The sequence below is a fragment of the Alligator mississippiensis genome, chromosome 1 (genome assembly GCF_030867095.1).
Source record: "Alligator mississippiensis isolate rAllMis1 chromosome 1, rAllMis1, whole genome shotgun sequence".
NCBI lineage: Eukaryota > Metazoa > Chordata > Crocodylia > Alligatoridae > Alligator > Alligator mississippiensis.
The window spans coordinates 158,353,569-158,365,456 of record NC_081824.1 but is presented as its reverse complement, the minus strand read 5'-3'; the positions used below and the strand labels follow the sequence as shown (position 1 = coordinate 158,365,456).

Genomic DNA, 11,888 nt, shown 5'->3' with positions numbered 1-11,888 from the left:
TTCCAAAAAACAGTCCCTGATTTATTCATATTCCCTGCATTCTTAGGATGAATATCTTTGCATACAGTGATATAACAAGCATTTCTTGAATGGCCCAAGTATATCAAGCAACCCAGATTGTTCAATATGCCTGTCCCATCTAGATCATTATTTGCACTTCGACAATTTTCAGCATGCATAAATTTGAACAGCAGTGTTTTTTGTTTTGTTTTTTAACTCACGACACCATTGATAAAATTATTGAATGACTTCAGGACAAGTACAAACCCTTGTAGAATCCCACAAGGAAAAACTGTATTTGATGAGGATTTTCCGCAGACAATTGCTTTTTTTCTATCTTAATCCATTTAACACAATATGTTCTGCTGATGCTATATAATGCTATTTTTAAATCAGAATCTTGAACAAACCTATGTTGAAAACCTTATAAACTGTATCCACCTTGCCTCTCACAGCAGTGCCCTCTCCTTTTTCCTTCCCCTTCCACACCCTTTCTATCACCATATTTTATTTAGAAGCTCTGCTTCCTGCAGTCCCCTCATAGCATCTCATGATGTAATCAACAGTTTAAGAAAGCTTATGCATGTCATAGACTAAATCAAAGAGGCAAGTCTACTCTGCCTTCTCCTTGACTTCAGACTAACATAGTTAACTACCTTTCTATGCACTTTAGATGTAAAAGAGGAAAATCTTTGGCCTTGAGAGAGAGGTTTATGAAACAGCAGATCCTATGCAAAGTAGGATGTGATTCAAGGAGCCTGCCCACTGTTCCCAATAGTATTTCTCCCACTATGATACTGTGGCACATTTCTAGGGCAGCAGGTCCCAGACTCTATATTCAGCTGGCAGGCACCACACCAGAACACATTTTTCCTGTGAAAGTCTGGCCTTCCATATTTTAATTAGTGTCTTGCACATCTTGAATATTGCTTTTTATTGAGACGTCCTGTATCACAGTATGTTATAGCGACTTATGATTCCTATCCTGTCTGACTCACTGTGACCCTTAGACTAAACCTTTGTTGTCCCCTTTGTAACATGCATATCATGACACATTTTTTTCTATAGTACTTTAACAGCCTTATCTGAAAAGTTCTATTAAGAAAGCAAACTATGTATTAAATCTCTTGTTTTCTGTAACACAAATAATTTGTTGTTGATTGCATCTATTTGTACTAATACATGGTTCTTACCGACACTATTTGGCATCCCATTCTACTAGGTGACTTACAAATTTAGGTATAAGTTCTGTGAAGTAAGCATTCCAGTTTAAAGACGGGTCATAATGGTTCAATAGAACAGACAGACAGGAAGAAAAATAAGATGATGTGCTTCTATAGCCTGGCACTTGAAACAATGTAAAGAGTAAATTGAAACTGTGTTAAGACAAGCTAAACATTGGAAGGCAAAAGTAAGGAGGATATTAAATTGTGGAGGTTGAGTGAGGTCTCAGATTTTTGGAAAAGGGCAAATAGTGTGACCATCTTTAAGACAGGGAAGGAGGAGGATCTGGGGATTAGTCAGCTTTACCTCTATCCCTGGAAAGGTCATTGAGCAAGTCCTCAAGGAATCCATTGTGAAGTACCTACAGCAGAGCAAGGTGATCAGAAAAACCCAAAATGGATTCATCAAGAGCAAGTCATGCCTGTCCAACCTGATTTCGTTCTGTGATAGGGTGACAGGTTTTGTGGGTAGGGAGAGAGCAGGGAATGTGATATCCCTTGATTTTAGCAAAGCTTTTGACACAGTCTTGCATAACTTTCTCATTAACAAGCTAAGGAAATACAGACTAAATGAAAGTACTATAAGGTGCATACGTAACTGGTTAGATCATAATATTCAATGAGTTGATATCAATGGCTCAGTGTCTAGTTAGGAGGAAGTGTCAAGTGGGATTCCCCAGGCGTCTGTTTTAGTATTGTTTAATATCTTCACTGTGATGATTTGGACAATGGGACTGAGTGCATGCTTAGCAAACTTGTGGACAACAACAAGTTGGGTGAAGCTGCACACCTTCTGGAGAGGAGGGCTAGGATCCAGAATGACCTGGATAGACTGGAGAAATGGTCCATGGTCAATCAGATGAGATCCAGCAAGGACAAATAAAATCTTGCACTTGCAATGGAATAACTGAATACAAAAATACAGCCTTGGGAACAACTTGCTAATGTGCACTACTGCAGAGAAGCAGCTGGGGATTACAGTAGATCACAAGCTGAATAAGAGCCAACAGTGTACACTCATATAAAAAAATCTAACATCATCCTGGATTGTGTAACCGGAAGTGTCACTTGCAAATCAAGGGAAGGGATTCTTTTGCTCTGTTCAGCACTGATGAGGCCTCACTTGGAGTACTGCATCCAGTTTTGGGTCCCACACTTCAAGAAGGATGTCAACAGTTTGGGAAGTGTCCATCACAGAGTAACAAAAATGATTAGGGGCCTGGGAGGCAAAACATAGGAGGAAAGGCTGAAAGAACTATGGTTATTTGGCTTGGAGAAAAGAAAATTGAGTGGGGATTTGACAACAGTCTTCAAATACCTGAAGAGTGATTATAGGGAGGATGGAGATGGGCTTTTCTCTGTGGCTGAAGGGGTCAGGACTAGAAGAAATGGCTTCAAGATGCAGCAGGGTTGGAGATTAGGAGGAACCTTCTGACTATGAATGTAGTCAAGCATTGGAACAGGCTAACTAAGAGAAGGAATTATGGAACCTCCACCTGGAAAGTTTTCAAGAGTAGGTTGGTTCAGACACTTGGCTGGGATGCTTTAGTCAAGCATGGTCCTGCCTTGAGCAGGAATTAGATTAGATGATCTGGTGAGGTCCTTTCCCCCTCTACTTTCCTATGATACTATGAACTTGGCCATGCAGTACAATAGCATTCCTGTTTTGGTCATTTGTCCTGTGAAATGTAGAAGTATACAAGATGTGTGATATGGCAAAATTAACATCCTTCCAGGATCTTCAGTCACAGAGTTCCCTCACCTTTCCACCAAAATTGGTAAATTCCTGGGCCAATGCAGCAATCAGTCTCTGCCCAAAAATTAAATTGCCAGACTAGGAACTTGCAAGAAAAATTAAAACTCTGAAATTGTTACTCCAAGACTCATGACAAACCATTTCAGTTGGGAGGAAGCCAAGAGAAGTTCACAGAAAGTAATTTCTACCTTCCTCATAGCAGGAGCAACTTTAGTCTCTTTCAGAACACAACCAGGTGCCAAACAGAGTAATAACCCCAGGTCACAAAGTAACCAATAGTCCTGCAGCAGGTCTACCTGTTCTCAAGTCAGTTCTCACAATCTACAGACTCTAGTTTTACCCTGGCCCCAAACAAACCTTCCTTCAAGAACTTAATCCATGACCCCAACTCCCCCCTCCCCCGCGCGCACACTCCATTCAGCTACTTTGCTTTTCCCTGCCACCTCCTATTAATCACCCCTTCCAAACCTGACAGCTTTTTCAGGTGAAATGAGGTGGAACAAAGTGGATCTATATCTGCCCTGGCTTCTGTGGGGCTTGCAAACCCCATCTCAATGTGCAAGCAAGGAAATGCAAAAGTTACAGTTCTCATGCTAACCTTAAAGGGATACTACCAACATAAAGCTTGTTTGAGCTCATTTGTCTTTCCACTGACTTCACTGGGATTACACTCATGTGAGCAATACTAAGCCCTTTGCTTATAAAATGCATTTGCTTCCCTGTGTCACTAATGACACTTTAAATTATTAAATGTGGATGTTAAAAATCTTGCTTCCTATGCACTATTAATGTGTTTCTATTTCATGCTTCATTTTGCTTGGACAAGGGAAATAGGTGAACCATTTCCTAATCCTTTTTACTTCCTGGCTGTCATATTAGCAAGAAGCTTTAGGGAATGGACTGAAAATAATTGCAGAGAAATTTTATTCCTTTACAAAAAAGCATTTTCTATTGAAGCTGAAATATAGAAGGTTCTGATGACAACATTTAGGCAATGCTTTGCTGGTTTGTGAGTATAAAACATTTGAGGTCTGAGTGGTTCTCACAGGGTATATCTGCACTGCAGCTAGAGGTGTATTTGCAGAAAAGACAGAAACCAGAGTGAACTTCAGATGAGCTGGCTGGGGTACCAACAGCAGTGGAACTGTGCCAGCATCCTCTTCAGTTTTGACAACATGAGTCTGCCCAGGACATCACCCCAGGGGTCCCTTCACCTGTCCATTTTGCCCCAGTGAATCAAAGATGCTCTTCCCACCTGCAAATAGTTGTAATTTAAAATATGGGTAAGCAAGCAAGTTACTGTCAGGTATGGTAGAATGTGAATACAGAACAAACCAGCTACTTTATCATCACTGCCTCCCACCTCCAGCCCCATGCCGGGGCCACGGTGAGGCACCTATCACCTGCCACCTGCATGCAGCAATGCTGTGTGCTTGGGATGGGCTGCTGAGGGCCAGCCACTGCCCACACTCCTGGGCCACGGGGCTGGGCTGGATCAGGCTGCAGTGGTCCATTGCCTCTCCCCACAACTGCCCATGCCTCTGGCCAGTGGCAGCCTGCCCCGAGTGCCTGGCACCATCACAAGCAAGCAGCAGGTGACAGATGCCTCACCTCTGTCCACCATGATGGTTTGCTCCTCCACTGCTGCTGCCACTGGGAGAAGGAGGGGTGTGGGAAGCCGTGTTCCAGCTGCAGTCTGCCTGCAACCCATGGCCCCTGTGTGGGGCTGGAGGAGGGAGGCAGTAGCCGCTGACCCTCAACCCCTAGGGCCTCCACAGCCCAGGCCACACTGCCACAGCAAGAGGCAATGGTGAGTCAGGATCCATGATTAGTCCTGGCTCTCCTCTGTGCCTGCAGCCAGGTTACATCTTCCCTCTCCCTCCTGCTCCCTGTGCCCAGACGCACATCAGCCTCAGGCACCACTTGCCACACCGTTTGCTGTTCTTCCCAGGGACTCAGCCCAGGTGCTGCAGCTTGGGTCCTACCTGAGGCTCCCACTCCTGCCGCTAGAGCAGCAAGTGGGGGTGAGGGGCGGCTGGGGATGCCTGGCAAGGGCTGCTGGCCCCCTGCCAGGCAGATGGAGCTGCACTTCAGAGCAGGGTTTCACACCCTCACCCCCATCTCAGCTAACTGGAGCAGTGATAGTTCTCAGGTTGGAGAGCAGAGGGGTGGAGCCAACCCTGCTCAGTTGGAACAGACAGCCCAGCCCAGCGCTACAAAGCATGCTGGAGGACTCTGATTTAACATAAACCAGGAAGGGGTCTGGGACAGAAATTCTGTAAACTGGTTTGGCCTCAATCAGTTAAGTCTGAAATTACATTCAACAAAGTTTATCTCAAACGGATTTCAGCCATTTTGAAACTGGTGCACTGAACTTTTGCTCTGTTACAGGTTTAAGTCAGTTTCTGATCACTTAAACCAACGTATGTGTAACTTCTGACCTTAACCTAAATGACTAAGATGGAAGCCAAGTTATTTTAGCAGCTATGGTACATATATTTAATTACAGTTTTTACATCCTGGTTTCTGAATGTTCTTTAACCAACTTACTTTGCATATATAGTAGCTTAAAGTTTTCATAGGCTGATTCTTTAAACCCTTAGACTGGGTCTTCTTTGCATGATTAAGAACACCTGAGGATTACAACATTGCAAGCACAAGTTCTAGTACTATACCTGTGACAATATTGACATAAAAAATCTATGTTCAACACATTATCAACATGTGTTTCTGCTTAAAAACCATGATTTTACTACCACAGTAGGGAATAGATGAAAGGTTTTCTCCATCCTTAGGCTGTCCTTTGCTCTATAGAGCTATGTTGAAGCTATATATAGATACAATGAATAATCTTTGGGCTTTCATCTGCCTTTCAGGCTAAAGAACAGCTAAGAGAACAAGCAGGAAAATAAAAGCCAAGAAAAGGCTCTGAAAATCCTAGGTAAGTAGCTGAAGGGAGGCTAATAATTTTTTAGAATACCGTGGCCTTGCTATCCAGAGTGCCAGTTATTTTACAAGGGGCCTTAGTTTTCTGGAATTTAGAGCAGGCAGTAGAGACCAGTTAGGTCTGGTTTCAGGAATGAAGTGTACCAAAAACAGACAGAAGTTTCCAGCTGTTTCTCCTCTTGCTCTATTTCTGAAATAGGCAGGTACACCTTAGAATGGGTGAGACTGTTGAGTGAAAGGAGAATTGGAAGAAAATGCTCCTGGGGGCAAGTGGAACAAGGGAAGAAGATAAAAATGAAGGAAAGTAGAGCACAAGCAAATGAACAAGAAGTGGAGTGCAAACATTTCTACTTTAAAGCAGTCCTCTCCCAACATCCTCCACAACAGAAAAAAAAAAATCACAGAAGTCCTTCCCCGCTTGGGAAGGTGTTTAAAGCACAGGACTAGGAATGAAAGATCCTGGCTTACATTTCATACCCCGACCAAGACACACAGGGAGACAGTGACTTGGGCCCTCTTACTTGTTGTGTTTTAGCTTTCTCATCTGCACATGAGAACAAGACCCCAGACTCTGAAATCTTTCATATCAGAAAAAGTAAGGAAGGAGGAGGCAGTGTAGGGGCATCAAATGACCCACAGACATATTCCCAACAAGCTATTTAGCTTGGGTTTACCTCTTGGTCTACATAAACGTGCACATAAATACCCTCCAAAACACTACAATCAATGGATACTCTTCTGGGGGAGGTTTACCCTGCTGCTCCTCCAAAGCAGGCTCCTGTCAGAGCCTGTGAGAGCCCTTAAGTGGTGAGCACCCCAAAGGTGCTCCGCCACAGACGTTCTCCCTTAAAAATCATTCCCAGGGATGGTGCAGTTCACCCGGCCATTTGGGCTACTGTTCCTGGCCAATGCAGCACTGTGGCAAAGTGGGACTCCCCGACTAGTCACAGTACTAGCTTCCCCACTTGTCTGTGGGCACGCCACCCACCTGTCTCACTTGCTATGCCTTGTTGTTAATTAATTAAGATATTATTTAAGGCAGGAGGCTGCCCATTCTTGCCCCCATGCCAGGGGGCACTAACTGTGGCTCCGTTCCTTCCCTACACCGTAGCCCATGCCTCGCAGATGGCATCCAGATGACAATACTCCCAGCCTATAGCTGTACCAAGCTTAGGCCTCATTGTCAGACCTCAGACACTCACTTTCATACTGCCTTCCTCTCACACTCCACCCTCTCTCACAGGGTCTCTTTCATGCGTTGACAACTTATACTGCCTTGCTCTCTCTTGGAGAGGGCCCCTTAGGCCATAGGCTTTAGATAGCTCATGCCTTGGGTGGCAGATGTACCATCTTTTGGGTCTCTCCCACGACCCTCACTGGGGTAGTGGCCAGCTAATTACCCGACTGGGTGTAAGCTTGCTCTGGCCCCTTCTGGGACAACTCGATCCATATAAACATACTGGGCACTTAGCCCTCTGGTTCTTCTCCCCCACTGGGGTCCCTCCTCTTTGCCCCCTTTCTAGGGCCACCCCTCACCAGGGTGCTCTTATCCCACACTATGACTGGTGCTCCGAGGTCTCACAGGGACTCTCACTCCCCCCCTGGAGCAGCATGTCCTTGTGCTCCACTATAGGTCTTGCTTTCAACCCACACTCAGCCTCCCAGTGGTGGAGGACTTACCAGGGTCAGGACTCAGCCCCTTTACTCGGCCTTTGGCCCAAACTACAGCCTTAGTCATCCAGAGACATACCTTGGCCTACTCCCCTCACATGGGGCCGGCCCCTCACTGGGGCTCCTCAATTCCTCCCCTTTCACTGGCGCTCCACACCGCCCCCTTCACTGGGGCCACGGGGCTTCCCTCCCCAGTGGGCTCATGTGGCCACAGCCATGCCTAGCCCCCTCACTTACTCCTCAGGGTTTTGCACCCTTCAGGGCTCAGGTGGCCATAGCCGTACCTGGCCCCACTACCTCTGATGTTATGCAACCCACCCAAAGGTGAGGGATAGGGTTAAGGCACCCCTACCCACCTTTCACCAGGGTGATAACTGGCCTGGCATTTCCAGGGGGCTCCTGAACCACTGAGAGCCCCACCAGGCCACCCACTCCCAGCAGGGTGGTTTTACGTCATTCCCAGGACCAGGAACCTCCAAGCCATCCCCTATAGCTCCTGCCCTTACCTGCAGAATGATACATGAAGTCTTACAGCCAGGCAATGTTTTTGCCTAGGCTGCCAGCAGTGAACCGCCCTGTTTATATGGATGGTCAGGGATCTAAAATGGCCGCCGCAATCAAGCACATGCTGGCTGCTTGGCTCCGCTCTTAAAGAGGCAAGCACCCACAGTATCCTGCCACACTAGCTATAACCAATAGAATTCAATTAATTATATTTGTAGTAATACCACACACTTGTTTCCATAACTACAAGTAACGGAGTTGTGTTTTCTCCAGAAGTTATTTAAATCAATGTGAAATATTTCTTCCGCTCATTTGCTGTCATTTGCTGCAAGAATTACAGGCTATATTTAGCTCAAAAGCCAAATACCATATTTAGTGGGCTGTGCGAAACAGCACTGTTTTGTTTTGACTTCTAGTTCACCATTTCAAAACAGCACTGTTTTGTTTGGAAGCACTGTTCCATTTCGTTTCATCAAAATTGTTTCACTATTTTGACATGTTTTGATGTTTTGCACATAGGCTATAATGGGGAATCACAAAACTGCCTATAACTTTGTCATTTCTTGCCTGATTCAAATGAAAACAGCAGGGATAGTAGCCCCTACTGAATCCACAAAGTGTGACAAGTTTCAAGGAGATAGGTGCAGGGGTTTCTGGGAAACTGCACCTCAAGCTGCTGACAAGAAAAACTTGTGACACTTTTAAGTGTGAAGGCACAGGGAGGTGAAAACAGCAGGCATGGTATCCCCTTCTGAGGCCATGAAGCCTGCCAGGTTTCAAGGAGATAGGTGCAGGGGTTTCTGGGAAATTGCACCTCAAGCTGCTGACAAGCAAAATCCATCACGTGTGACTTTCTGTGTGTGTTAAGGTGTGTTCTTACTGGCGCTGGGGCCTCCACACAACATGGTAGTGTGCCCCAATGAGGTCTCCTCCTCCCCTACAGCTTCAGCCTGGTTTACCACTTTAAATGACAACAGGTAAGTAAGCAGCACAGTAGCACTAGCAGCATCTCAGGCAGCTAAACTGTGACAGAGCCTTTCTTTCCTCTCCTGCAGGAGCTTCTTCTGCAGCAGCTGCCAGAGAACTCCCTACCAGCCCCAGTCCTGGGGCTTAGATGTGCCCAGGGCCCTGCCTCCTTTCAGTTAGCTGGCTGGGGACAAGTGCTAGGGTTCTGGGAACAAGTGCTGGGGTCTAAGGACATAGCACTGGCGAACAAGGCTCTTTGGGTCAATCTGGTTTCTTTTGGTAGACCAACTTAATAGTTGGAGTAATATATCTTAGCAGGCTTTTGGGTTGAAAAACACTTCGTCGGGCTGAGTAAGCACCTGCAGTTTGTGTGCGTGCTCTTCCTGGATGGTAGGAATAGTAAAGAAGCCAGAGGCTGGCACACAATGGAGGCAAGAAAGCCAGTAAGTGAAAATGGAAATGAAGGCATCAGGGGGTGAGGGACAGGCTGGGCTGGAGGGGTGGGGGGGAAGGAGGATGTAGCAGGTAAAAGTGAAGAGGTACCTGGGGAGTCAGATGTCCGGCAGGTTGTATTGTGTCAGAATTCCATTGTCAGTGTCTATAATGAGTCCATGATTTTCTGTACCTAGGAGATTGATGAAGTGCAATTCATAGGCTCATCTGTGAAAAGTTCAAAGGGCATTTTGACTGCCCTTGTTTCGGTTTGAGGCTGTTTCGAAGCCTTTCATTTCATTTCGATTTCACTGTTTCAAGTTCAAAATGAGTTGAAACAGAGTCAAAACGGAATACCTGGAGAAATTTTGCACATCCCTAATCTTTACCCATAGTCAAATACCATATTTACTTGAGAAAACATTCTCAGTAATTATATTCTATACATGGAAAATTATCCATTTGTTATTATTTTCTATTTATAGAATCTAATTATTGGAGGGTCATTTTAAATTCATTTCTCCCATCATTACGGCAGGGAAAACAGTGGCAGTTGGGCATTAAACCAGCTGCAGATATACGGATGTTTCATTTTGTAAGGACGACTTGAAAAATGTTATGGTCACATATGGTCTTTGTCAAATTTCACTTCTTAGTTCTCTTTCTTACTTTCATTTTCTGTAAACCCAGAAGACCCCAGGAGGTCATAGGGAGGTTCCTATGATTCATTGCTAGGTGTTCATCCCTGATAAGTGAAAAACTGCTCATTGAGTTAAGAAATCCCTAAGTGGTTCACAGAATCCAGTACTTGAACAGTGCCCAGCCTTGCCCATGCTGTTTTGCTCTATGATTTACATCTTACCTTGCTTGCAGCTGGTGAGATTTTGTAGGAAAAATAGAGGGTCTGGGTAGATTCTATAGCATTCAGCTTGAAGGATAGGTTGTTAATATTCCTCTCCCATGTGGTGAGGATTACTAGGTACATCGCTAGGTATACATGAACATGCATTATTATTAAGGCAGCCTTTTCACCACAGCTATCATTGGTGTTGTGGATCCCATGATTTTATATTTTTACACTGCTATTTTTGCCTGTGCTCTGCAACTGCCATAACAACAGATAAAACACTTTTTGTTGAAAAGTTTGAAATCTGACAAGTTACACCTCCCATGAAGCCCAGGGTTTATGAAACAGCAAGGACATTTTAATAAGGGCTACTGACCTGTTACTGAAGGTTTTAAAGACGTTATGCCTTCTGTTAGTAATGCAGCTTTTAGGGAAGAGAAATCATGAAACATACATAGAACTGATTTTAAAACAGCTGTGGTTCTCAGCCAGTTATCAAGGCTGAACTGAAAAAGTGTATCTGAAGGTATAGTTTGAATTAGCAGTAATAGGATAAATAAATAGGTTTAAATTATTTTCTGCTATTGGTAAAATGCTACTTAATGCACTTTGAATAGCTTTTGTTTGTAAAAGAAGGCTATCTTAATTGAATTAATGTGACCTGTGGCTCATCACACTGCGCATTGTTAGAACTTGTGACTTCTGCTACTGGTGCTCTCCTTGCCCAGACAGTAGTTTGTCATATAATTTTCTGCGACAAACTGATAGTCTTATTTTATAATCTATTTCTAAGGCAATCATTACCACCATATGTGAGAGTCCGGAGGGCACTCACCCAGAGTGCGTCCCCAACCAGGGACATGGACTGCACCACATCACGACGTCCATGCTACCACAGGAGCTCCCCATCTGCACCTGCCCGGCTTTACCTCCTCGACAGGTGAAGTGGATTGGTGCCAATTCATAGGGAGGGCAATATCCAGAGGCCAGGGAAGGAACCTGGGAGGGAGAGAGAAGGATGGTGGAAGAGGAGAGCAGCCTGGGAGCTAGAGTTGTGGGGTAAAGACAGGGAACATTGGGTAAGCCTTTGGTCGGACCCCAAAGAGGCGGTGGCACCCTCACTGTGCAAGTGAAGAGGAGGGTGGAAGAGGCAAGGCGGTGGAAGGCGGATTGGGGAAAGACCCTAGGAGTGCCAGAGGCAGCGGATCCACCCAAACCATCCGCCGCGGGGGGGACAGGGGTTTCCATTTTTTTCCTCCTTTGATGTCTTGCCGCTGGCTAGGGAGACCAGATTGGGGCCGGGCATTTTCCCACAAAGAAAAGGTGAGTGTGCACTCCAAGGGGCTCCACGACTGGGTCGGGAGCGGGCAGAAACCCCCTGAGCTGTGAGAACCGAACCCCTTCCCAGCTGATCGCTCCACAGGGAGTTCCCCTCCTCGTTAAGCAGTCTGTGCCATTAATTAAGCCCAGCGCAGTCCTGATTCAAAGTATCTGGGAGGAGTCCAGGGCAGGGAAAGTAAGCTGCTGAAGACTCCTGGGGGTA

General features: G+C 45.4%; 1 long non-coding RNA gene across 1 annotated transcript; it reads right to left on the bottom strand.

Annotated features, from left to right (window-relative positions):
* Positions 1–3,520: 3,520 nt before the first annotated feature.
* Positions 3,521–8,430, bottom strand: LOC132244512 (uncharacterized). Its single transcript, XR_009456033.1, has 3 exons — positions 8,103–8,430; positions 5,530–5,612; positions 3,521–4,234 (listed from the first exon to the last, which is right to left on the bottom strand). It is a non-coding gene; the product is annotated as an uncharacterized LOC132244512 (long non-coding RNA).
* Between the last annotated feature and the right edge of the window lie 3,458 nt (positions 8,431–11,888).